General features: G+C 38.3%; 1 protein-coding gene across 13 annotated transcripts in view; it reads left to right on the top strand.

Annotated features, from left to right (window-relative positions):
* LOC123867741 (protein muscleblind) overlaps positions 1-26,967 on the top strand; it is a 208,901-nt gene that overhangs the window by 157,848 nt on the left and 24,086 nt on the right. The window contains exon 1 of one of the 13 annotated variants that reach the window (XM_045910053.1): positions 20,267-20,386. The exons of 11 other annotated variants lie outside the window; for them this stretch is intronic. The gene's annotated coding sequence lies outside the window, so the exon portion shown is untranslated. Of the gene's footprint in view, positions 1-20,266; positions 20,387-21,335; positions 21,454-26,967 lie in introns of those variants that run through there. One more of the 13 variants, XM_045910044.1, reaches the window with a different exon arrangement.

The raw sequence follows: 26,967 nt of genomic DNA, 5'->3' as shown, positions 1-26,967 counted from the left end.
CTAAAAAATGAATGTACAGTAGGATGGGATGGAATCAATAATAAGTTACTTAAAAATTGTAAGAATCATTTAATTCCTACAATAACTCACATCTTCAATTGCTGCCTGCAGAAAGGCATTTTTCCAAAAGCCCTAAAAAAGTCTGAGGTTCGACCAATTTTTAAAAATGCGGACAAAAATAACATTAGCAACTATCGACCAATCTCTATTTTGCCATCATTATCTAAAATTTTGGAAAAAATAATAAATACAAGATTGGTGCAATTTTTAGAAAATAATAATCTCTTATCTCAAAATCAATTTGGCTTTAGACACGGTAAATCAACGGATGATGCAGTACATACCTTAACAAACTATATAGCTAACAGTCTCGATCAGGGTAAAAAATGCATATGTATCTTTTTAGACTTGGCTAAGGCCTTTGATACCGTATCCATCCCAGTCTTACTTGATAAGCTTGAATGCATCGGTATCAGAGGTCTTCAGCTGAAACTATTTAAAGATTACCTAGCAGATAGAGTACAATGTGTTAGAGTGGAGTCCTACACAAGTACTGACCTGATGGTTACGCATGGGGTGCCTCAAGGCAGCATATTGGGACCTACTCTTTTTCTTATCTACATTGATTACCTTACTCGCTTGCAACTGAGACAGGGGCAAATTGTTTCGTATGCGGATGACACTGCACTTGTCTTTGCTGCGGACTCTTGGAAGGAGGTGTTTGAGGCAGCGCAAGAGGGTTTTGACACTGTTACTAAATGGCTTCATGATAACATTCTGTCCCTAAACATTAATAAAACCAAATATATCACCTTTTCAATACGTCAAACTGTTAACTTCCCCGATAATCTCCATATAGTAGCTCACTCATGCTCTCATTCTAATATTTTCCCTTGCAGTTGTCCAACATTGGAAAAAGTTCAGCATATAAAATATTTGGGTGTGACCCTAGACTGTCACTTAAATTTTAAGCAACATATCAATATACTAAGGAGTAGACTGAATAAAATGATCTACATTTTCAAAAATCTTAGGCATGTAGTTGAACCTAAAATATTAAAATCTATATATTTAGCCTTGTGCCAATCTGTAATTACATACTGTATATCGTCTTGGGGAGGAGCGTCTAAAACAATCTTAATGAAAGCTGAAGTTGGTCAACGCACAATTTTAAAGGTGTCCACTTTTCGCCCGTTTCGGTACCCAACATTTTTGCTTTATAAAGATTGTGAAGTTCTTTCAGTAAGAAAGTTGTTCATATTGAGTATATTATTGAAACAGCATAGTGAACTAACATATGACGCTTCTCATCTAAACAATCGTAGAATACATAAAGTAGCAAGCATACCACATAAATTAAAAACAGCTTTCATTGAAAAATTTTACTGCTTCCAGGGGCCTCATATATATAATAAAGTTAATGCATTGACACATATCTACCCACTAAATAGAACTAATTGCAAAAAAACACTAATTTCATACTTACATAAATTATCTTATGAAGACACCGAAAATTTACTTACCACTTTTAAATAACTTATACAAACTGAAGTTATAGATTTCATCTAAATACCCTCGAAACTTTTCACACTATTGTATCTTACACACCCTCTCTCATATACACACATACACACACAGATAGCAGACATACATTATAGGTAGTATATTAGTCTATTTCCGAGAGAGGTCATCTAGTATGTATATATGTAGGTATATATTAAACTCCACCTAATACACATAACATAATTTTCAATTCTGTAAGGGGAGAGCCCTGATGCCTATAACACAAGTGTACAACTTATTTTAGGCATCAGTGGCTTAACCTAATTTCTTGTTGTAATTTTTTATGGGGAAACAATAAAGATTATTATTATTATTATTATTATTATAAAATATGTCTACGTTAATAGTAATAATACGTAATAAATTGATTTAAATTATTTGAAAAGTGTTTCATTTTACTTTTGTTTTTACTGAATATATAATTGTCCGCGTTGATTTAGGTTTTTAAAAATCCCGTGAGTAATCTTTAATTTTCTGAAGTAAAAAGTTGTCAATTTCCAGAACGTAAGCTATCTCTGTACATACAAATCGGTACAACGGATGGGCTTTTAAGAATCCCATGGGAACTCTTTGATTTTTTCGGGATAAAAGTAGCCTATGCCCACTCTTAGAGTGTAAACTAACTCTGTACCAAATTTCATCAAAATCGGTTAAACTACTGGGCCGTGAAAAGCTAACAGACAGACTGAGATACACTTTCGTATTTATAATATTAGTATGGATAAGTATATATTGTACGTAGTCCGTCGTAGTAACATAGAAAATTAATTTTGATGTGGTATCGATATACCCAAATTCGCCGTCCCAGCCCTAGATGGTGCACACAGTGACAAAATGACTTACGCACACAAAAATAATTGACACGCATTTTCAGTTTATTATCGGTCCATAGTTATAATACGTCCATGACTACACTATTATATTTGTTTTTGTCTTTATTTTATTTTAATTTTAGAATCAAAAGTTTTATTTTATATTAATTTATATTTTGCCCCTGTCATTATAATATAAGTACAATTTGCCTGAAATAAAGAATTATTATTTATTTTATTTATAAGATTTTTTACCAAAATAACTATCATCACAAATAGTGCTTAACGGCGCCGTTACACTTGAACAAAATTGGTTGAGTCCCTCACTAATAACAGCTCGAAAGCTAAAATTTTGAATAAAGGTTCCCTTCATAATGTAGTCAAGGCTGGATTTTACAAAACTTCCACGGGATAGGAAATAAAGCCTCCGAGCAAAGCCGCGGTCGATCACTAGTTTTAAATACATATATGAATTCCATATAGCAACTAGACTTCCAACCATCACGCTAACAAGTAATACTTTAAAAATATTGTAATACTGAGGATATTTTATGGCAACACTTTACATTGTTTATAACCCTTGCATTGGCCTTTCGCCATTCTTCAGACGTTGCCGGTACACCAAAGCGTATGAGTCTCGTTCTGCTCATAAATAACTTGATATGAACGCTCTAAATCTCATTACGGCAACTGTAATAGCTTCCAAGGCTCCACTGTCGGTTGTGACGGGAATATAAAGCAAGCCTGATTTATTCCTCCAAATTAACCGCATCATTGTACAGTTTGGGGTAAGAAGAACAATAGCAGTCAGACAGACATGCTGTTTCCACATACTTTAGAACATTAAATCGGATAAGGCAGCTAAAACTGTTTTTTTCGCAATTTTATAATCTATATCGCATCACAATTTCAAAAGTCCCTAGACTTGGCTTAACAAACGACACGAATATAAATCAAGCCTGGTATTATAATGCTCCAGATTAACCGCATGATTGTGCATTTTTGACTACATGTTCAATCAGGCAGGCAGGTATGATTGCTTTGCATAGTGGAACAGCAAATCGAAAGACACTTTTAAAGATTTTTTTTACTGACTTAACAATTTTGGCGAGACATTGCTAGGCGTCTTTTGAAAAATTGAACGAACATGGACTTCAAAACTGCCGCTTTCTTCGTGGCTGTCGTCGGGAATGCTCGATAGCGTAATACCTAAACAAATGGCTTTCTTTGTCCCCTTTTTATTTCAGTGAGTTATGTCCTTAACATATCTTTATTGAAGTAAGAGTATTATGCTCATATTTAGTAAGTTGTTCCGTCAAAAAATTATGTTAAGTTAAATTTTAGTGATCTCTCTGGCGCAATAAACGTGCATTCCTGTGATTCACGCTTTCAAAAAACGAATCGCTAACAGTGATGTTATATAATATTATGTACCTATAAAAGAAGTAGATATCTTACATCGGTATGTAAAGTGAAGACTACAACATTTGGTCTGAAATCTATAGAGCGCACTTTGACTTTGCTCAGACTTAGACACTGTTAAAACGAGACAGGGTTATGCCGCTGGCATAAAGCTGTCTCGTTTTAACTGAAACTTAAGTCTAAGCAAAGTCAAAGTGCGCTCTATAGATTTTAACCTAAGTCACAGTTAAAGCGAAACATTTTTAGAACGCTGCCTCTTCTACTCTCGTGCGTTTTGTATCTTCTGTCTTACTCATCACCGAGCCATATAATATAAACGTAATAAGTATACTATAATATCATTTATCATTCAGTAGATCGATTCCGGAAAACTTGCATCAATCATTATGACAATCGCAATTGTTGTGATTAATTGTATTTATGGTACTCTTTTTGAGACAATACATTGTAGCCAATAGTGAGCGAGTGTCGACCAATCAGAGGCGATTGCGATCGTGATATTGCAGCTGTCACAGTGACCGTAATCGAGCAGCAGATATTATCATGGCCAAAATAAAAACTCGATCTAATGCTGCAATTAAGACAATCCCTATTCAACTTCTAGTGGCTAAAGCATCGAAAACAATATAAAGAAACAGAGAGTAGCAGCTGCGCTAGGAAAAGTTTCGTGAGACGGTTGCACTTTTCGCAAGTTCTTTTTATTCGTTTCGCTATTCACGAGACGATCGTTTCCAATCAGGGTCCTTTTAATTGGCATGGACTGAACTCCGTAAACACGGTACCGATCCACATTCATCTTTTTCACTTAATTTTTAGGGTTTCGTACCTCAAAAGGAAAAACGGAACCCTTATAGGATCACTTTATTATCTGTCTGTCCGTCTGTCAAGAAAATCTATAGGGTATTTCCCGTTGACCTAGAACCATGTTTGGCAGGTAGGTAGGTCTTATAGCACAAGTAAAGGAAAAATCTGAAAACCGTAAATTTATGATTACATGACAAAAAAAAAACATAATTTTATGTGTTCTAGAACAAATAGTAGGTAATTAGTATTTTCCAAGCAAAATAACTATACCATATAAAAGGGCTGTACATTTTAATTTTTTCCGCAATCCCAATTTGAATAAATGATTTGACTTTGCACTAAAATATGCTACACAATGAGATTTGCAATAAAAAGTTTGTCTTAATTCAGCGGCAGCTGTCAACACTATTCAGTAGGTGGGTAAGTTGATGGACCACTCGGCTCGTTGTTTAATGTAGCGTTGTTTTTGCAGCCGCTGCCTTACAATTTCACCAAAAAAAACTAGGATTGTTGTTCACTATGTCAGCAGATTGCTGTGTAGTATTTTCATTGGAGTGTATATTTTCTCTAAATAGTTTAAAACAAGGTCAAAATTCGTGTGCGTGTATGTGTTCTCTTCTTATCTACATGACTTCTTAACTTTTTTAAGGATTTCAATTTGACGACCAAGGTTTGTGATTACTGATTAGTATTAGCACATTTACATTCTTGAGGTGTGGGGAAAGGGAGCTGTTTAACTGAAACACGTTGGTCTGTACTCAATGAATAGTTTATTTAGATTTACATCATTACATAGGGTTTACATACTTCACTATGGAATAGATAAAACTGCCCCCGCTATGCCGGGTTGATTCAGCTAGTCTCCTATAAAGGTCTATGATTTGAATGGAAATTTGATGAATTGGATTTAGATCGCATGCTGTGGCAGCGAAACATTAGCGGCGCGAATCGATCCGATCTCTGTTGCCGAACAAAGAGAGATGAAATTTTAATCGGTCGCGTTGTCTACCATCGCAGAACTTGGCCGGCGGGCCGGCGCCAGCACTCGCCTGTATTGTAATGTCGACAGCGGTGCGGGATACTGTGCCTATAGTCTGTACCACTATGTAGGTAGGTACATATTAACACACGCACAACGCACGCGCCACAGAAAGGCTGAGAAGTTGTGATGTAGGTAATAACTGTGTAAACTTTGGATACGCACAGTGAATTGCATCATAAGAGCCGCGCGCCATCGTCACCACGCTCTGCTGGTGGTGGTGACGTATGTGGACATAATATTCACCCAGTTCACTAAATTCCTTGTATGTGGGTATTAGATACAAATCTTACACGAGCTTTTGTGACATATAGCTGCACAATTTTCTTCGCGCATTGTTTGATTCTAACCTTTATACGATTAGGGATGAACAACTTCAGTTGCCAAATATTTAATTTTTCTCTTTTATTTGTGACTTCATACTATGCAGATGTTTTTTGTTATCTCTAGCACAATATTATCCAACTTTTATAGTTTCTACGGTTTTACCCAAAATTTAATCTGGTGTATCGAACCGCCTATCTTGTTCACTCACTCCTTCGTCTTTTAAATGCCATGTTTTCCCAAATAGACTTTATATTTTCACGATGGGAAGGAAGATTTTCTCTAATTTAGTTAACTTGCGCTTAATTGAAAGCATCAAGCCTCACTTAACAGACAGAAATTCATCGGAGGTCGGAGGAATCGATTTTCACTGAAAGCCAGGTAACCCATCACTAGCTACGACTGAATAAAACATACGCCGGAGTGTTGGCGGATCGCAGGTGACCCCCACCGTGAATTAAGAGCTGATCAATTCTCAACCCCGTATCGTGCGATTTACGATTGCTTTTTGAACGGCTATAAAGGATTTTCACACCCGAAATGATACAACAGCCTATAGGTCGATTGAATTTTTGTTATTTCTCTAGGGCTCTGAAATCCTCTGTAAAAGATTTGAACGTGCTCGGCATTTAAAAGGTCTTTAGAAATCACTATATATTTGCTTCAATTTGACTTTGATTGTATTCTGAACATGTCGGGCATAGGCAGTACTGTACTGCTGACATTTTACTCATAAGGCGTTGATTCCACTGCCGACGGTTAAAAGGTCTGAATTCAAAGTTTTGTGTTCAGAGTTCAGAGTGAGTGAGTCAGCTAGACTTTTATCATCATTGTGATGAGATTCATCACGGTGATTGATTAAGATCAACTCATCAGCGGGTCACTACTGAGTACGGGTTCTCTCTCCACCACGCTAGTGTAAATTGGCTGACTTCACACATTTTTGAGAACATTATGGAAAACTCAGGCATGCAGGTTTTCTCAAGATGTTTTCCTTCATCGTTAAAGCAAGTTATATTCAATTGCTTATAAAACGCACAGAACTCCGAAAATTGAGAAGTGCGTGTCCGGGATCTCCCCTGACCCTTGACCTCCCGGAGCCGGAGGCGGACGTCTTAACCACTAGGCTATCATGGTTGGTTTAGGCTAGACTTTAATAAATAGTTAAGTTGCTGTCGAGAGTACTTCAAGAGTTCCTCGCTGAGCGTCGGCGAACGGTGGCAATCTCGTTAAAATCTACGACAAAACTCTGCAATGGCGTTTGCCTGCCGTCTGCCATAGATACGAAATTCAACTTATCAGTGAAATCTTTCCGAACTTTTCACTTATATCCTACTTTTTTATTTGTACTCCCATTGCTATGTGGGTAGGTAATAAACTAATAGCATTTCTAATATAAAAAGACAACAAACAAGTAATTTAAAAAAGTATTTTATAAATGGAATTACTTAATTACATATTACATGATTTGCAGTTTAAATATTCCGTTGGCAAAAATCAACTGCTTAAGTATTTGAACAGCACACTAATGTAAGTTTTTGTTACACAAATTGCAAATGTTTTGTTGTCTTTTCCAAATTGATTTTATACATTACTTTTTCTATCGGAAACGGTGGGTACCTTTAGGAGTAAATAAAGTGTGAAATAATAAAATATAAACAATGTATAAATAAGTTTTGGCTATACAATCTCAAAAATACTAGATTGAAGGAGTCAAGCACCCATAGCTGTCCAAGGGCGGTATCGTTAAGGATATAGTGTCTTGACTCTTGAGTTCTTATCGCCTACGCGACGAGTAATGACGTCTTCGATGGCAGGCTAATGGCCTCCGCGGGACCACTTAGATACGCAAATGAGCATTGAAAAGCCATCACGATTACACACATAACCGACCGTACTGAAAGTGTTCGCAATGGCTTCATATTGCAACTCTAGAAGGTAGTAGGTAATTTAGGTAACCGGAATATCAGTGTGTTTGAGTTTGACGTACTCCCTGTGATGAGATGAAGAGATGCATACTGTAGAAAGTCCGGGATCAATTTTGGGATTAGGGTGAGTTTCCTCTTAAGAGGAGCGGAGTGGAACAGAGTGGAGATGTAGTTAGATGACGTGTCTAACTTATAATCTGATTGAACATTTTAACATGTGAACGCTTTGTGGGAACGCACCCTAAGGCCCAGGTTAGTTTCCAGTTACCGAGTAGGTAACTGGAAACCAATCGACCAAGGTAAACCGCCAATCGACTTAGCATTCCGGTACCATGCTGCATAGAAACCTATGACGAGGAGGGATAGGTTAAACTATCCCCTCTTCCAAGTTAGTGCATTTCTATCTTGGTTATCATCGTCGCTTATCCATTCGGTAAGAAGTTAAATTCTTATAATTTTTTTAAATTGGCAAATGTTTTCTAAATACCTACTGTCTTTTTATCAATAAGTACTTACTATTCCTTTAACATTATAACAACATTGCGGATGTTCATCATAACATCCTTTCCCAAATCCCAATCACCATGATAGATATCCGACGTTGACTGACATATTTACAACAAAATTTCAACATCTACAATCACCATAAATTCAAAGTGTACGTGTATTTTGAATTGTGTGGACCCATCAGGCCTTAGGCACTTGTTCGACCGCCGTCGATTAGCGAAAAACGAGTTGAGCTAAAAACTAGAAACGAGTTCGGGAGCAATGATAAGCTAATTTGTAGTTGGGATAGTTTTGTCGCTCGGCTATGAGGGAGTGTACGAGCTATCACTTCCTCGTCGGCGCGGCGGTGGGACAAGTGCCTTAAATAAGTTTTCTCTTACTCAACCCTGCTACTATATCGGCAGCTGTGGCTCTTAGCAAAAACATCCATCCATTCAACTGACCCGTTTTATCTAGGGGATTTAAACAGGCCCTCATCTGGCCTCAACAAAACAGTCGACATATTGAATTCTTTATCTGTAGGTATTATCAATGAGAAGTTAGCTGTACATAAAAAGTTATATGTACTAAATACAGAAATACTTTATAAATCTACGGGTAGGTAGGTATTACTTGCACTGGTATATATTTAATATCAGTGCAAAGTATGATAAACAGAATTCTGTGGATTTAATTAGCTACTAGTTAAAGCAGCCGATTTAGTACTCAGATTACTATCTTAAACTATTAATTAACTGACCAGGGTACTCAAGACATAGACAGACAGCTACAACCCAAAAATGGAGCTTGAATGAACTATGTACTCATTATATGTATCAAGAATTAATCCATACTATGCATAATAAGTATTTAAATTTGAAAGTACATATGTCTGTCTGTCTGCTAGCTTTCCACGGCTCATTCTTTAACCGATTTTGACCAGGTATAGATATATAGCTTGCATTTCAGAAAATCATAAAGTTCTCTAAATAAACTCGGAGGAAGTCGCGGGCATCATCTAATAATAGTTTATTTCAAAGAGAAGAGTCAATGTTGTCAAAGATAAGACTAAGGAATAGCGCAGAGAGGTACGAGACGAGAACGCAGCTCATTTTAATGTTGATAATAGGTTAAAGTAGTAAAACTTTATCGGAGTCCTCAAATATTAAATGGGAAAGCTTTCTAATTGGTTATGAGCACGATGTATTGCTTGTTACTAGACTCCGCTGTTATTATATTGACTGACAGCATAAACAGTTCTGTGAACGAGCGGGTGAATTGCGAAATTATGCCACGATTATTGCAACATCGATGTAATTGTGATGAAATTTGAGCTGATATTTGCACGTAGTTGCACTGAGACCCGATTCGGATTATATTTATTTATTTATTTATTTATTTATTTATTTATTTATTTTCAGATTCTTACAATGCTAACAGCAAGCAAATGCCAAACCGCATTGCAAGTCATGATTAATGATTATATTATAATTAATTATTAACAAATAATTTCTATTACTACTATTCTATACATAACATAAAACTATTGATATTAATGTTGAACAAATCTAGGCTCTGGTGCTGAGCAATCAATTGATTTAGCGCGGAAAGGGCGCGGGAGGTTGGCGCACTTTGAGCATACCGCGTGCGGGACGACTCGAGCGCAAAGAAAGGCCACTTCCGGCATGACCGGAGCGGCTTGTCCGGCGCCCGTACCGCCAACGCACAACGCGACAATGTGTCCGGATTATCCACCTTATTGTTCATAAGTAGGTAGTAATGGATGAGAGTAGCTCTCTTTCGTCTTAACTCCAGAGAGTCTAGACCCACCATACCCGAGACGAATAAGGAAGGGTACAGATATGGATAGTATCCGTACATTTTTTTGTATAAACCACGCGCGAATTTTCGCTGGACCCTCTCAATGGTAAGTATATGACTAGCACTGAGTGGGCTCCAGACTACAGAGTTGTACTCCAATTTGCTGCGGACATAAGCATTAAATAAGGTAACACATACTAGCGGATTGGTGAAACGCTTACTCTGTCGCATAACAAATCCTAAAAGCTTATGGGCCTCCTTACATATTTTATCTATATGGTCATTAAAACTAAGTTTCACATCAACCGTTAAGCCTAGATCTCGGATTTGTGTAACCCTTTCAAGTGATTCGCCAGATATCTTATAGTCCACGATGATATTGTTAGTTTTATGTGATAGCGTCATGATCTTACATTTAGAAATATTAAATTCCAATAAATTATTCTTTGCCCATACAACTACATTGTTTATGTCCTGCTGGAGTAAGTTTACATCCTTTACATCCTCTATGCTTAGAAACAGTTTTAGGTCGTCAGCAAACATTAAACATTTTGCCTTTTTTACGACGTCAGGCAAGTCGTTAATCATAATCAAGAACAAGGTAGGTCCCAAGGTACTGCCTTGACTCACTCCAGAATGTGTTGGGTAGTAGTCTGATCTATATCTTGCCAATTGAACATATTGTTGTCTGTTCGTAAAATAATTTTGAAAAAAGTTCAAAAGTTTAGGAGTAAACCCTATATTTGATAGCTTTTGCATAAGTACAGACGTTTCCACGCGGTCAAACGCTTTTTTGAAATCGAAATATGCAACATCGACTTGTCTACCAGCATCCATTTCAGCCAAAGCATAGTCAACAAAATTTATATGGTTTGTCAAAGTAGACCGACTGGCTCGAAAACCGTGTTGGCAATTAGACATGTATATTTGAGTTTGCTGTCTAATTTGGTTGTTAATAGCGGTTTCGAAAAGCTTTGCGAAGACTGAAAGCACGGCAATTGGTCTAAAATTGTCAATATTGTTGTTGGAGCTCTGCTTGGGGATAGGCGTAACTTTAGAAATTTTCCATACATTAGGATACGTCGCAGTTGTTAATGATAGATTGTACAAGTATTTTAGAGGTTCTGCCAGCAAGCGTAAGCAGTCCTTGACGATGAAAGGTCCCGCCGATGTGTTAGGTTTAATTTTTTTTGCCGCTTTAATTAGACTTTTGTCATCAATTAAATAGACATCGATCAGCACAGAGGATTTGGAGCGCATATTATCAGTGATTATATCGCCTTTTTTTTTTTTTTTTTGTTGACGCTGGGGAATGCATTTACGCATCCCCCCCAGAGGGAGGGTATGTGGGACTCGCCGGCCGAGAGGCGACCGGAATACCCACTAAACCCCAGCGGCGCTACTGCGCGTCGCCTGGCGACTGGGTCACGGGAACGGCCGAAGCAAACAACCGCAACCCAGCCAGCGACGTCTGCCGAGGCAGACCCTCCACCGGGGACCTGCTCGGTCCCCACCACCGCACCTCCGGGACGCACCAATGAAGTGCGTCCCCCGACCCTAGGACGCACACGTCGCCCGTGTCCCGTCCTACGCTTCGTCCACTGTGCCCTCTGCTAGTCAGAGGGACACGCGGAGAAACCTCCCCCCCTGCCAGGTCATTAGCCATAGCCAACAATATCTCCGAAGAGAAATTATTAGCCATGTTACCGGGGCGCACCGGCCCGAACACTGCTCTTCCCCTCGGACGCATCCAAAAGGAACCAGCAGCATCCAGGCACACTGGGAGGTTACCTGGCTGTTATTATATCGCCTACTACGGGCCTGTTTACCAGAAATACCGACTCAAAGTAAGTAGCAAACGCTTGTGCTGCCTCCTGCTCACAAATGATTTTACCCTTGTTAATAAACTCCTTTGTAACAGATTTTAAATCTTTTTGATTTTTTAAGAATTTCCAAAAATTTGCTGGATCACTGTTGATCTTAAATTCGGTATTTTTTATATAGTTTTTGTAAGCAGAATTTATTAATATTTTAACTAGATGCCTATAGTATTTAAACATTTCCAAGTTATAGGGTTTCCCCTCAGATTTATACTTCTTATGGTTGAAATATTTAAATCTTATGTACTTTATTATTTCCGGCGTATACCATGACGGATATGAATATTGAAAATTTCTAATTAATAATCTCTTAACTGGGACATTTTGATTAAAACAGTTGTACAGTGTATCATAGAATATTTGAACAGCTAAATTCGCGTCATTTACACTGTACAGTGTGTCCCAGTTAATTGATGCCATAGCTTCGTACAGCGAGAAATAGTCCGCCTTACGCCAGTTATACTGCTTATCGCGCGGTTCCCGTGGTGACGTCGCGGGGTGCGCGGGCGGCGCGGCATGCGCGGACGACGGACCGCAGTTTGGCGATTTCAGCGCCAGGCTGAACTCGAGCGCAGGATGGTACGCGTCCGGACGCACGAGCGGCTCCGCAAGCTGTATTTTTGAAACATACTCGCCGTCAAAATTACTCAGCACCAGATCCAAGATACCACCGTATTTATTTCCGATAGTGTTCAACTGTTCTAATTTACAAAATTCCAAAGTACAGTTAAATTGATTTCTTACATTTTGACTACAAGAAGTTAAATTAAAATCGCCTAGTAATATAACTTTAAGTTCTGAGTACTCAGATATAAGATTTTCTATAATATCCAACATATGTAAGTAAAAATGGTCACTGGAACTAGGTGGGATATAGATTACCCCACAAAGAAACTTAATATATTTACATGATATAATTGCAAATACCGCTTCTACACTTTTTTCATAGTTTACTACGTCATTAATTACACGAACAGTATAAGAATCACGCACTGCCAATAAAACACCACCCCAACCGGCTTCGTTAGCGCGGTCACATCGAATTACCGTATATCCTTTAGGAAACAACTCGGCGTCATATACACCACTATTTAAAAACGTCTCGGTGATCGCATAGATGTCATATGGCTGGCTTATAATCGAAAGATTAAATGTATCAATTTTGCTACGTAACCCTCTGACGTTTTGATATAGGATATCACAGGATTTAGTCCTGCTTAGCTTCGGTGTGCTTCCGAAACCCATTTCTCCACGTCTTTATACAGATATCCTCTGGCCAATTATTCCCGTCCAGAATCAGACTGTCAAATTTTGACTTAACGCCTATTTTAAATGAAGCATAATGGCCGCGAGACTTTAGGGTTTCGACCACACACTTTTCGTTGGCGCACAAGTTTTCCAAATATTCAGCTATGTCCCTGTCGGATGTCCCTTCCTTCACATAATACAAGTGGTAGTAATTCCAACGTTCGGCAGCTTCCAAAGAAATTTTACCTTTTTCGGCTACACCACGTATAACATTCCGTTGAATTCGCGGTCGTCGGTTCGTAACCTGCGTCCATTCATTGTTTACATCAATGCAGTCAGTCCGATCATGAGGTTGCGCACGCGCAAGTGACGGCTTCTGTCCAACTGCGGTGATTGGCGGAGTGTTTGGCGCCGATGCAGTGATTGGCGTTGCCCCACACTCAGATGAGTCAACCGACGATGCAATGCTTGCTCGGCGAGGTGCGCCGGCCGGTACCTTGAGGCGCTTTATTGCCGCTGTTTCACTTTTTGGTGCCTTTAGACGCGCTTGACGAACCGGTCGCTGCAGCGCTTTATTATCGTTGCCTGCATGCACGTCCACATTCGATGACTCGACGGTACTTGACTTATTTGTGAAATATTTTAACTGTGCTATAACTTCTGTTTGCTGATTACTCGTAATTAGCGCACTTTGGTCATTCAGTTTTGTTTCTAAGTTATCCACTTTATTACACAAAGTAAGCACTGTCTTTTGCAACTCTTTTATCAAATTTTCAAGGCTTTTTTGAGCCATCTTATGTTTTTACGAATTATTAAACATCTGTTTGTTTTTTTATTGAATGCTTTAACGATATTCCACTGGTTATGTATAATATGTCACAGGCAAAATGTAGAATTTCCTATACAACGCGTCGTCTATTTAAAAAATGAAAACCTGTTTGCAAAATTGCTTCGTAAAAAACCTCGTCTTTAAATTATGCCAGAAAACTTAATGATGATTGAAACGCATTTTTGAAAGTAATCCATTATTATATTTTTTCTAACACCGATCGGCGACGCTAATCAAAACTGTGAAATCTTACAATTTTTAGATGATGCCCGCGACTTCCTACGCGTGGATTTAGGTGTTTAAAAATCCCTTTTTAGAATTTTCAAAATCTACTGAGTAGTTTGGTAACTATGTATTTAGGGAACCATTGAAACGACAAACATACATAGACATAAACTTAGCTCATAAAGCTTGTAGTCGTGTAAAAATTCGACGCTGTGGCGCCCGCCCAGCTGTAAATGGACTTCACATTATTAATAACCTACTATGAAAATAAATGTTATTGTTTGTCATAAACTTGGCTTTATAGCGTTAGACGGTTAGACGAAATAAGGAAATACCTCAGCTTTTCAACCGACTTCAAACAAGAAGAAGGTTCTCAATGTGAATAATCCTTACTTCCTTAGTGTCCTTACTTTCTTACTCTCCTTATATTTTATATATCACTACCCATATTATAAATGCGAAAGTGTGTTTGTTTGTAGGTTGTACTTCAATCACGTCGCAACGGTGCAACGGATTGACGTGTTTTTGCATAGGTATAGCTGTTAAATACCTATAAAGCGACATAGGCTACTTTTTATCCCGGAAAACCAAAAAGTATCCACGGGATTTTTAAAAACCCAAATCCGTGGACGAAGTCGCGGGCATCAGCTAGTAATATCAGTGTCTGTCTGTGTGTCTGCTAGTCTTTCACGGCCCATGCGTTCAACTGATTTTGACATTGGGTACAGAGATAGCTTACATTACGTCTTACTTTTCGGGGAAGGACACAGCAGGCTACTTTTATCCTGGAAAAATCAAAGAGTTCCCACGGCATTTTAAAAACGCTTTTACGCGAAGGATGTCGCTGGCATCAGCTAGATAGTAGTTATTACTGTTCACTATGACTAGACATTCTGAGACAAGACCCGTGCTCAGTAGTGAGCCGGCGATTGGTTGATGGTGATGATGATGATGATTAGCTCACCTTGTAATTTTAGTAAGCCTTTAGTTTGGTATATAAATACTTTATATATTCTTTATCATTCGCTTTATTAATGAAACTTAGTTCAATTCTGTAAATAAATAACTGAACTGACTCTTATCAAACAGAATATGGCAAATGGCAAAAGTTTCGTAAAGTAGGTAGGTAGGTACATGTTTTCCTTGCGACCTATCCGTTTCCGAAGGCTTACATATTTAGCAGTTCTACAAGTTGCATTGCTTCTAAAGTAAATTCAATATCGTAGTCTTAACAATGTAGATTGAACAGTCGTAATAATATAAACTTTATGTTACGAATGAATTTTGAAACTGTTTATGCACAGTGCAACATACAGAGGTACTGGTTGGGTAAATTATTGTACATAGTTTTATCGTTAATAGTATTCAGTAATATTTCCATATTATTGCTTCTGTGTAAGTACGTATATGCGTTATGATAGTAATTTATCGTTCATGCATTATTTCATTAAGTAGTGGATTCGACTCGTTAGTTCGGAGAGCACGTTTGTCTGTACACGCTGTGAATGAACGATGGCTAGCGACGCAGCGCGGGCTGCCGCCTTATTTGTATGTAGCTCAGGTCCCCGCCGATGCAGAGGGCGGATCCAAGACGCTCGCCGCAATTTTTCAACGCTTCGGCGCCGTGTTTGTGGATCCGCAGTGCAGCCACCTCTCCCCACGCCGCACCTGCTCTCGCGCCGCACTACTGCAACTTTAATCCCCGATCAGACATCGCACGACCGCGCACTGACGCGACGCTATATTTCAATTAATTCGGTCATCGATTTTCGACGTTGAACTGCACATCGCTTAGCTCATAACCCGGCTGCTCGCTGTCACGCAGGACACACGAAGCCGCAGCGGCCGGCACGGATCACATACAAATTTTTTTTAGTTGACGTCACTCGTAAATCTATCGACGCTAAAACTCGCAACTATTCATTGACACCATTTTCTTTTTTCCTCTGCCACTGCTACTATTAAAATGTCATGCGTCAATAAAGAATTGTTTTTGTTAAATGTTGTAGCATTGTTTTTAGATTTTTGTGTATAAATTTTTTACAAGATGCTTGTATCGGTTGTTTCAATTTTTATGTCCATAATAGAAAAACAGAAGACCTTGCAAAATGAAACACAACCCACATCACTTGCATGTACATATAAAATAAATGCTGAACGTCTGATATTTGAATTTTAGAATTACAAAATATGTTCAGTGTTCACGTTCAACTTAGTCCACACGCCAATATAACTGTTATAAATTCTTTCGCCTTATGAGACAGCCCTGTATAGAATTTATCGGTTCATTTCTTATTCTTATTGCGAGCGCGGCTAGGGCGGCGGCGCACGTGTCCTCGATGCTGAATCAACTCTACCCTGCCGCAACTGAATGAACTTAATTTGATTCCGATTGTATTTAGCTCCGCCCAAGTTCCCAACTTATGACCAAAAAGAACAGCCGAGTAATCTGTTCGATCGACGTAGGTACCTACCACAACGCTGGGAATTTCCAGTTTAAATTTTCAAACATTCTAGAGTATAGTTCTCACAATTTTATTCTCTAATCGAGAGCTCTCGCAATTTCGTCAATGCGATTTTTTTTAACAATTGCAATGTTTATTTTATTCACAAGTTAGTGCACAAAGGCAAAGGTAGCTTTAGTATATTTAGTACATTTTCGTGTCGTTTATATTAATCTCTTACTACCTACTATGAGACTTGAATTTTCCAATGTTTTATTTTGTTTATGTAATTCCTAATTGAGTAAATAGGATAGTGTGACTTTTCATTAAAAATCGTTTTAGCTCGCGAACACCAATTTGGCTATTCCTGATCCAATCTTTACAGCGCAATAAATTACCAAATTCGTAAAAGTCCCTCGTAAATTCGATTGAACAAAGTTGACAAAGCGGTGCTGTTTGCAAAAACCGCAAGCAACTTTACGCAGTGATGTTACATTGTAGAGACAACCGGCACCGCGGAGGCACAAAGTAATTAGATAGCTGTTGTACTGTTCACTTGTTCAGCGCTTTTCCACCGAGCGGTCGCCTCACTTGTTTAATTGCGGCCCGAACCGTAACGGACAGCGGGCCGTTTTTGTGCGACCCCAATGAGACGAACCGCGCATCCTTTAATGGCCCTCTGCTCCCGCCCGCCCGCCCTAAACAAACCCTTTTACTTCTATTAGATGTGTGCATACCGTCACCAAGTCGCCGACTTTGTTCAATTAGTTTTTGTTTACTCACTTAACCCATTTCGAAGAGACATTATTACAAGCCAATGTAGAGTTAGTCGGTGTAGGCCAATTTCATTTCTACATACACAGTATCATTGCACGTTTCCTTCTTAGCGACGCGATGGTCTGAATCTTTAGACCTTTCTTTATTTGCATTTATATGTAAGTATTTTATTTTATTCCTTTATTTGTAAACAACAGCGGTACAATTATTATAATTTTACATTTTAAACTATATAAAAATAAGGCCAAATGGGTTTACAATATATTATATTATTATATGTTGAGCAGGATGTTTTAATATTTAATTTGAGTAAGTTTGATCAGAATAGCATTATATTAGATATATATTATATTATATATTTATATATATTATATTAGATCCTATATTACTAGTTGATCGTCTTCGGTTTTTGTCGGGTTAATTTTCTAAAATTCATTTCCTATAGTTTAGCGTCACTTATCTCGGTGAAATTCGCGCGTAATTTATCGAGAAACCCTGAATCATTCAGGCGGTTCATCCTTTTAGATGCCATCCGACCAACTTGTGTTATGTCAGTGTTTATTTTAAAACACTAATTCGTGTGCACAATATTAGCAGCACTCGCAGTGAGCAAACAAAAGTTTGCCTTCTCCAATCTATCTCGGTTACGCCCGCATTCGGCACCGCGTAAATAATTCACGCTCCCGGAACGAGTTGCCCGGATCGGATGCCGCATGTAATTCCACATTTTCGCACCGACAGCCTTCCGAGCACGCATTTAAGTTTTTGCCCGGAACCCATGCCTATTCACGGTTAATTTTCCGAATTCAATTTTACAAGCCATTCATTTAGAGAAGTTTCCGCAAATACTTTATTTAATTGGAAACATTTAGTTCCACGTTATAAGAACAATGGTTTATTCATTAAAACTTTCCCTGCTTTACTTATTAAAGCATCGGCTTTTTTTGTCTGACTGCTGGACAAAAGCATTTCAGAGCTGAAGGCCGTATATTCAAACAATGATACTAACTAGGTCTACGACTAAACACAGATATCTAAAGCTTTTTGGCCTCTACGTGGAAGTCCCGGAAAATCTCAAATTAACAGACCTACAGCTTTGCGGCTGGGCTGTTGGCTGGGTCATCGAAATTATGAATTACTAGATGATGTCCGCATGGATGTAGGTTTTTAAAAATCCCGTAGGAACTTTTCAATTTTCTGCGTTAAAAAGTGTGTCCGTCCCCAGGATGCAAGCTATCTCTGTGCGTCGAAATTAATAGGCTAATAAACCGTGAAAAGCTAGCAGTCAGACAGGCATACTTTTGCATTTATAAATAGCTTTGCTCCCGATTTTTTCCGTTATTCGTATCTTAATTCTAGCCTATAGCACTTGGAGATAATGTAGCTTATCTATGAGTGAAATAGGATATTGTCACTTTTCGTTATAATCGTTTTGGCTGGAATTAGGATGAGAAGTTTCGGAGATTACATCGTACATCCAAACTTATTATAAATTTTACCTCTTTATACCTACCTAATATTGGTGTAGAATTAATACAAGATCTACTTGTACTATTAGTTATTTTAATTTAAAATAATAACACAGATTTAAACTATTACTATTAAATTACTTCTGACGTACCTACTTAATTACTCTATGCCATTCACTAACCAGAGCAACCCAATAAGGCAAATTGCGGTAGGTAAGAACTCTACTTGAGCACCCCCGCAACGTCATGCTATATCCATTTGTCTTAATCTCCATATTTGCCATTACTGTCAGGAAGGCAGTAAACAATAATTAGCTTTAGTAATGTTATCAAAATTAGAACATTAGAAGCATATAAAGCTTGATAGAACAAATCTTAGATAAAGAGATCATACAGGTGGGGTACAGGCGATGAATAGAGCAACGCTGTCTCTAAATATTATGTAAGCAATGAACCAAAAATCCGGCCAAATGCGAGTCAGACTCGCGCACCGAGGGTTCCGTAGGCGGGTATTTTTACCGACATTTAGCACGATAAATCAAAAACTATTATGCATAAAAATCTGTTTTAGAATGTACAGGTAAACCCCACTTGATATACCTAAGTCGTTTAAGTAGTAGTTTTGAAAGTAAGATAACTATCTTACTTTCAAAATTGAAAATACTAATTGTATTTGTTCATGAACACATTTTAATTTTTAACTGTGATGTAACTACAAATATTATAAATATTATACAAATATTTGCTTTACTTATGCTATAAGACCTACCTACCTGCCAAATTTCATGATTCTTGGTCAACGGGAAGTACCTTACGGGATTTCTTGACAGACACGACATCCAGGCAGACAGCAAAGTGATCCTATAAGGATTCCGTTTTTCCTTTTGAGGTATGGAACCCTTAAAACACTTAATTTTATATCAATGATAACAAAACAATATAGGTATGCTATAGTTTTTGTCTCCTCATTCTAAGAGTAGACTCGTGCTCAGTAGTGGGCCAGTAATGGGTTGATAATGATTCATGATGATGATGATGATAGTTTTTGTATATCGACGTATCGCTATCATTACTATAAAGTTATAGTAGACAAAATAACACTTATCCTATTTACTGGACATCGCCCTTGTTGCACTTAGAAGCTTTCAGTCGAGGTGTCAAACATTACTTTCCTCAGTCTTTTCTTGCTTGTCATCGCCGACACGCGCTCTCGTGGCATTATGCTTTTTTTACCCGAAAAATATATCGTGACGCGGTGAAATTCACATAAAGGAGAAGCGGGGTCAAAGAGGCGTCAGTCAAATATTTTTCCAAGGTAACTCGTTCGAAGTCGCGTAACAAAAAGAGGTGCAGTTTCGAAACAATCAAATTAATTTTCCCCGTTGTTGTTTAATTAGCGCCGACTCTTGGATGCAGGGTAGGCGGCCGGTGTTTATCATCGAAAACAATCGCAACCATCCGTGCCCCCCCTCCTCTCTCCTATGCCCAGTCACCCGGCCCGCCAGCCGCGAAACCTATTATTATCGGAGTCAAGACTTTAAACCACAATAACTTTAATTCGTCACTCCGCGAAAGGTTGTTATTGTTAAAAGATATCGTCTATAATCTAATTTAGATTTGACAGCAAATTGAATTGTACTTAAATGAAATCTCTTGTAAGATTATTCTTTGAAATCTTATTTAATCTCAACAGAAGAAACGTAATACAATAATCTCCAGTTTATTATCTACTAGCCCGCGACTTCGCCTGCGTGGATTTAGGATTTCGAAATCCCGTGGGAACTCTTTAATTTTCCGGGACAAAAAGTAGCCTATGTGCTAATCCAGGATATTATCTATCTCCATTCCAAATTTCAGCCAAATCCGTCCAGTAGTTATTGCGTTAAGGAGTAACAAACATACACACACACACACACACACACACACACACACACAGACACACACACATACAAACTTTCGACTTTATAATATTAGTGTGAAGTATTATATATATATCAATTTTATATACCTTGTTCTAATGTGTGCTTATCGCTTGTTTCAGGTAACACCACATTTAAGGTTCAACGTAGTTCTCAAAATATCGACATGACAGTTTACACCAGGTAGAAAATTTCAGACGGCTCATTATTTATGTAAAAGGTTACATGGAAAGTAACTAACGCCTTTTAGCTAACTAAAAAAATATATGAAACAGTATACTTTGTGTGAAGCCGTATGAAGTTAATCTGAAGCCATGTCTAATTAAATTGTAGCTGTAGGTGGCCGCTGGCACGGGCCATTCCCTGGCCGGCTGCCTACCTGTGCGGACTTTTCAAATCGTGTATATTAAGTTCCATAAAATGAATTAATTTTGACTTTGAGTTCTGGACTCTACTAATTGGGGTAAGTTCAAAAGTGCTACATAACTTTATCATTTCCCACATTCAGCTACTATTAATGAACGATGGATATCGTTCATTAATATTTTATTTGTTTTATAAAAGCGTTTATTTGCGTTAATACGATTAAGCTAATTAGATTTCTGGCATAAATCCTAGTTCCCACGTACCTACTTAACGAACTGCGAGTTTCTTTAAACTAAAAAGTAATCACTTCCATGCATTTCGAAGTTTGCTACATTTCACTGTAATAGTCCAGACATTAATGTGTAATAAGAAAAGTTTTCACCTCAGTTTGTTCGTGGCCTCGGTCTGCGGCGGCATCTAATCTAATTATTATCCAGTGCGCTCTTCAAAAAATTACCAAGTGTGGGTGAGAGCAAGTAACTTCGGTTCATACTTTTCCTCTTAAGAAATTTAAAAATCCCCGCCGCGCCGAGGTTGTTTGCTCAGTGTAAAAACATATTAGGAGCTTATTAAGTTTTATTGTTGTGTTCAAAAGTTGAATTCGAGCTCCTCTAACGTTTTATATTGCTGTCGTAAAGGCTAAAAGTTATATACTGTATACATGACCGCATTCTGTCCCTTTATTCTGGGACCTTGTCCGCCCGCTACTAATTCACTACGACGCTTGTAAGTGCTCGCCCTTATAATAAGGGGAAATAACATTTCTCCCCAGACGATAATTGCGTTTCTTCATTTTCATTACTTATATCGTACCGTATATGGCGAGTTATAGACGTAATATTACTTATTCTTAAGGCGCCCTAAACGAAGGGATTAACGCTAGTTTCCGACTCGCGTCGACCCGACCTGGAACTTTGACCTCGAGGTGATCCATTCCCTTCATTTTGTTAACCTGTTTTACTAGCTCTTCTATACCTGAGTATGTACGTCATTATTAATAATATCACGAAGTAGCATTTCTTGTGTCATATTAATTATTTAGGAGTTGTGATAGTAGAATAATATTTACCCAATACTCCGAGATAAATGCCATCAATAATGTTTAAATGTGACTGCTTTACTCGCATTGGAATTCAACAATTGATACTGAAATTTGCATTCAGCAGATTTCATACGTTCTGTGAATCAATATTGCTTTTTACAAATACGGAGAAGCTATTTTTAATGCAGTCAGTCAGCTTTCGTAGCCTCGCAAAATTGATATTCAATGATAAATATAGCGATGTTACACGTTCAATCCGCGTCGTTCAGGAAAATATCCACTCCGCTATTCGACGTGGCGCTTTATCACGTCAATTTTGCATAATGTATAATAATATCTCGTGGTGCGCGAGCGTGTAAAGTAAGTGAACATATTGCTAGTTTATTTCGTCGGCAGACTACCCAGCTCAGCTCTGAGGCTCGCATTTGTAACGCGGCGGGTTATTAATAGCCGCGATATCAGGTAGCCCGCGGCAGAACACGATATTTGGGAAATCCGGATTTGCATAGGATAATGGGAGCGTGGCGGTGCAATTCGCATTTAGTGGTCGCGACCGGTTACCGGCTCCACGACACGGGCGGCGGCAGTAACCAGCTGCAACTAGTGAACCATGAATGTGGATATAAATACTGAGTTGTTAGAAGGCTAAGGTCCAATTACCTAGTACAAGTGTAAATCAAAAATTTATAACACCCCTGACAAGTGAAGGTTACAGTAACTAGAAAAGAGCTGATAACTTTCAAACGGCTGAACCGATTTTCTTGGATTACCGCTAAGAACACTCCCGATCAAGCCACCTTTTCAAGCAAAAAAAAAACTAAATTAAAATCGATTCATTAGTTTAGGAGCTACGATGCCACAGACAGATACACAGATAGATACACACGTCAAACTTATAACACCCCTCTTTTACCACCAGATGAGATTGCATTCAAGGGTTAATTTGTACTGAATAAATTTAAAAAATCGTCTTCATACAGTTTTACATTGTATTCTAATTTCAAGGAACTACGTTAGGGCACGTTGACTCCGCGCGTTGTATGTGTTTCAGGACTTTCAGGCTGTAATCTAGACCAGCCAGTGCCATTATATTCATGTAATACTCAACATATCGCCGGCTATTGACTGTTTGTATTAGCCCATAATATAGGTAACTACTTCCTCATAAAATAACGTACGTGTCAATGCTAATTAGTATGAGGAAACTATGGAGTAATATTATACTATATTTACTATTATTTGTATTTCACTGCACATTATTTATTATTGATAGATCATGTATAATATTAATAAGAATAGTTATTTAGTTATTTTTATGGTTTTGGCTTGCTTACGTCCAGTCCCACAACATGAAACGTATTTTAATGATAGGTAGCATTATCAACATTGTCTGATTGAGACATGTGTTAAAATCCTATAAGATCCATTTCAGTGATCGAACTTAACTTATCTGAGCTGAAATCTATCGTTGCGAAACGTTTTGTATAGATATTGATACAGACGTACATAATTTATTTTCGAATAATTCAGGTAATCTCAAGTCGGTCGTCTGTTACGCAGACTAAGTATACGTTTAGGTACATACATAGAGCTGCTTCATAAAATTACTGTATTATTGTTATGTTCGTCTGGCTGAGAACTGTTCCGTCTAGAAACAATCGCATCGGTGGGTTTTCCTCTTTACAAAGGATATTAATGCATGACTCAGAAATGCAAATTATTTATCAGATCTATTTATTGTGGTGGAATCATTTACATACCTGCCTACTGCCTACACATTCACAGAAGTCATTCATTCATCTAATCTATTGTAATCTTGAAGTTGGATCCTTTTGCTGGTTGTTTTCTATTCTCTTTTTGTCGATGATACCTAAAATTACTTAAAAATATTATAAGGTTTATACTATACCTACCTACTCGCATGATATAGATGTAGGCCAAGCTATAGCCGTTTATTTCAAGTAAATAGTAAATTCTAAGGAATTAGGCATTAGGTCAAGTATATACTAACTCTTCGGAAAATCAAAATTAAAAAAGTGAAGCCGAGGCGCAGTCTAGGATGCGCGGCACTTGCTCGGACTTCTATTCTTATTACTTACTATGATTTTTGTGGTTTCAACCGTATGTAAAAGGCAATAGAGCTGTGTTTAACTGGAATCATAACTCAAAATTTATAAACCCCCGACACAACCTCTATAAGAAAACTAGAAAAGAGCTGATAACTTTCAAACGGCTGAACCGATTTTCTTCGATTATAGCTAAGAACACTCTCGGTCAAACCACCTTTCACAAAAAAAAAACTAAATTAAAATCGGTTCATTCGTTTAGGAGCTACGATGCCACAGTCAAATACACAGATACCCAGACACACAGATACACACGTCAAACTTATAACAGCCCTCTTTTTAGGTCGGGGGTTAAAAAGAGACTTGGCTTCACTGTTCTCCATTAGTAGGGACATGTCATTTGTGGACAATGCTTTACTGTACCAAACACTAAGGAGAGTGTATACCGGCCATAATATGGCTAAATAAGCATTCAGTAAAATCGTCATAGAAAAAACGATAAATATGACAAACCAATGGTGGTAGTAATTGGTAGAGTGTGGGCATGGTTATACAGGGCGGCGGGGGTGAGGAGCGAGCGTCGCGTGCCTGATGTATGCGCCGCCGCCGCGTCGCCAGACCCGCCGGCGCCGCGACGCCGACCTACAATGCAGATATCGTGCACCGCAACCTTAGCGCCTTCGCCTTGCGTCCACGCGAATTCAGACCCCCTGTCCCCCAAACGCGATACCAAAACTCTAGTTTTATGGCACAAGGAAATCGTTAGTCAAGACGCAATTTGCGTCAAGAAAACAGCCGAAGCGAGTTGAATCGTAATTTTCACGCAAGTGGTTTGGTTTATCCGAACTTCGCAAAAGAGCTAGTGCTACACTTACGTAACTATGTTTTTCATAAATGCCAACTCTTTACTTCATCAATCATCAGTAGCGCGTAGTGTATAGTGCGCGCAAAACAAATAGTCCAATGCCTGGTATAGAACTATAGACTAAGGTTTAAATACGAAGTCCGGCTGATTCTGTTTTTATACAATATCAATAACACGCCAAGTGTTCAGACTGACTGGACCACTTGTTTAGTGCTGCGCACTGTAATTACTCTATTCATGCTCTAATTGTATTATTTATCCCTTAGTAGATACTTAGGGATATTTTGTATATTTTCTATATATTTTCTGTATATTGCATATTTCATATTTTCATCAAAAGTAAATGCCTTAATTTGAGTGTACCTATTGTACATATTTTTGAGTGTTTCTACTTCCACACTTCGTTCCGCCTTCCCCATAAATGAATATACTCGGAATAATAATAATCGAAGAAATCGTTATGACGGGGTAGAGTACGGAGTGTTTATTCTACACGCTCATCGACTCCGACCTTTGATTGATGCGTAGCGTAATGATGCGGGAAACTATTTCCTTTACATTTCCTCTACTCAATAAAATATCGAATATGCTTATTTATGTGTTGGCGTCAGTTTATTCGGGGCTTTGTCAATGCGGCCCGTAGTGCCGACTACACTTGAAAGACCGTCATTTGTCAAGATTACGGCTGTTTGGGGATTGAGTATGAAAAGCGGTTATTGTTTAGAATATTTTCCTTTTTATAAGAACTCCGTTTTCCGGGACCCAAAACTTCACTGCTCTTCCAGTCCCACATAAAGCTACCTCCTCACATTCATCAAGCTTAATTTCACGACACCACGAAAACATTCTCAGCATAATAGGACGTGTTATTGGCGCAATGCTAAAGCTCCGTTAGAAAGGAAAAATTTAAAGAATTTGCGGCGCCTGCGTGTATTGATGCTTTAGGTACAAGGAAGATTTTGAAGTTATTTTAAGCGGAGGATATTTCTTGTTAAATTTTTGCTCTCGTACACTTCGCACAATTAGCACGTAGCAGACGTGAGTGACGGAACGGCGCCGAGTGGCAATTACGATATTTCATCCTCAATAAAAGTGCACTTGGGCGCCGCGACCGCCCGCTGCCTGTATAAAGCTCCCTCTATCGGCTAATGTGAACATATAAACATTTAAATGATGGCCGGGCTAGCGAACTCTGACCGCCCCGTCTCACTTGCATCGTTGCATTTTTCTACAAGATACCGTGTATACAAAATTGCAATAATATTTTAGTTTCATTTTTATGATTCGCTTTTAGAATTGAGTATGATCTGTGAACAAAATAAAATATTCAATTTTGTAAAATATAGAATTTGTGGGACTTCGTCTGTGATGGCGTTTGCTGGCGCGCGTGCTGTGCTTGTTTGGAGTGTTTTTTTTGTTAAGAGTGGCTGGTTTTTGTGTTAGTTGGTGTTTTTTGGTGGTGGAACTGACTGGGAAGCGCACTAAAGGGGCGCCGCGCGTATGTCGGTGGGCGCCGGTGCAGACGGAGTCCATACTTGTATAAATTCAATAACTTGAAAATATCACAAACTTGATATTGGCTAATCAGAGTAAAGCCAGATTTAAAGAAAAAAAAAAAAAAAAGGATTTGTGATGATA

This window comes from Maniola jurtina, chromosome 1 (assembly GCF_905333055.1).
Source record: "Maniola jurtina chromosome 1, ilManJurt1.1, whole genome shotgun sequence".
Classification (NCBI taxonomy): domain Eukaryota; kingdom Metazoa; phylum Arthropoda; class Insecta; order Lepidoptera; family Nymphalidae; genus Maniola; species Maniola jurtina.
This window is presented reverse-complemented; position numbering and strand designations above follow the sequence as displayed.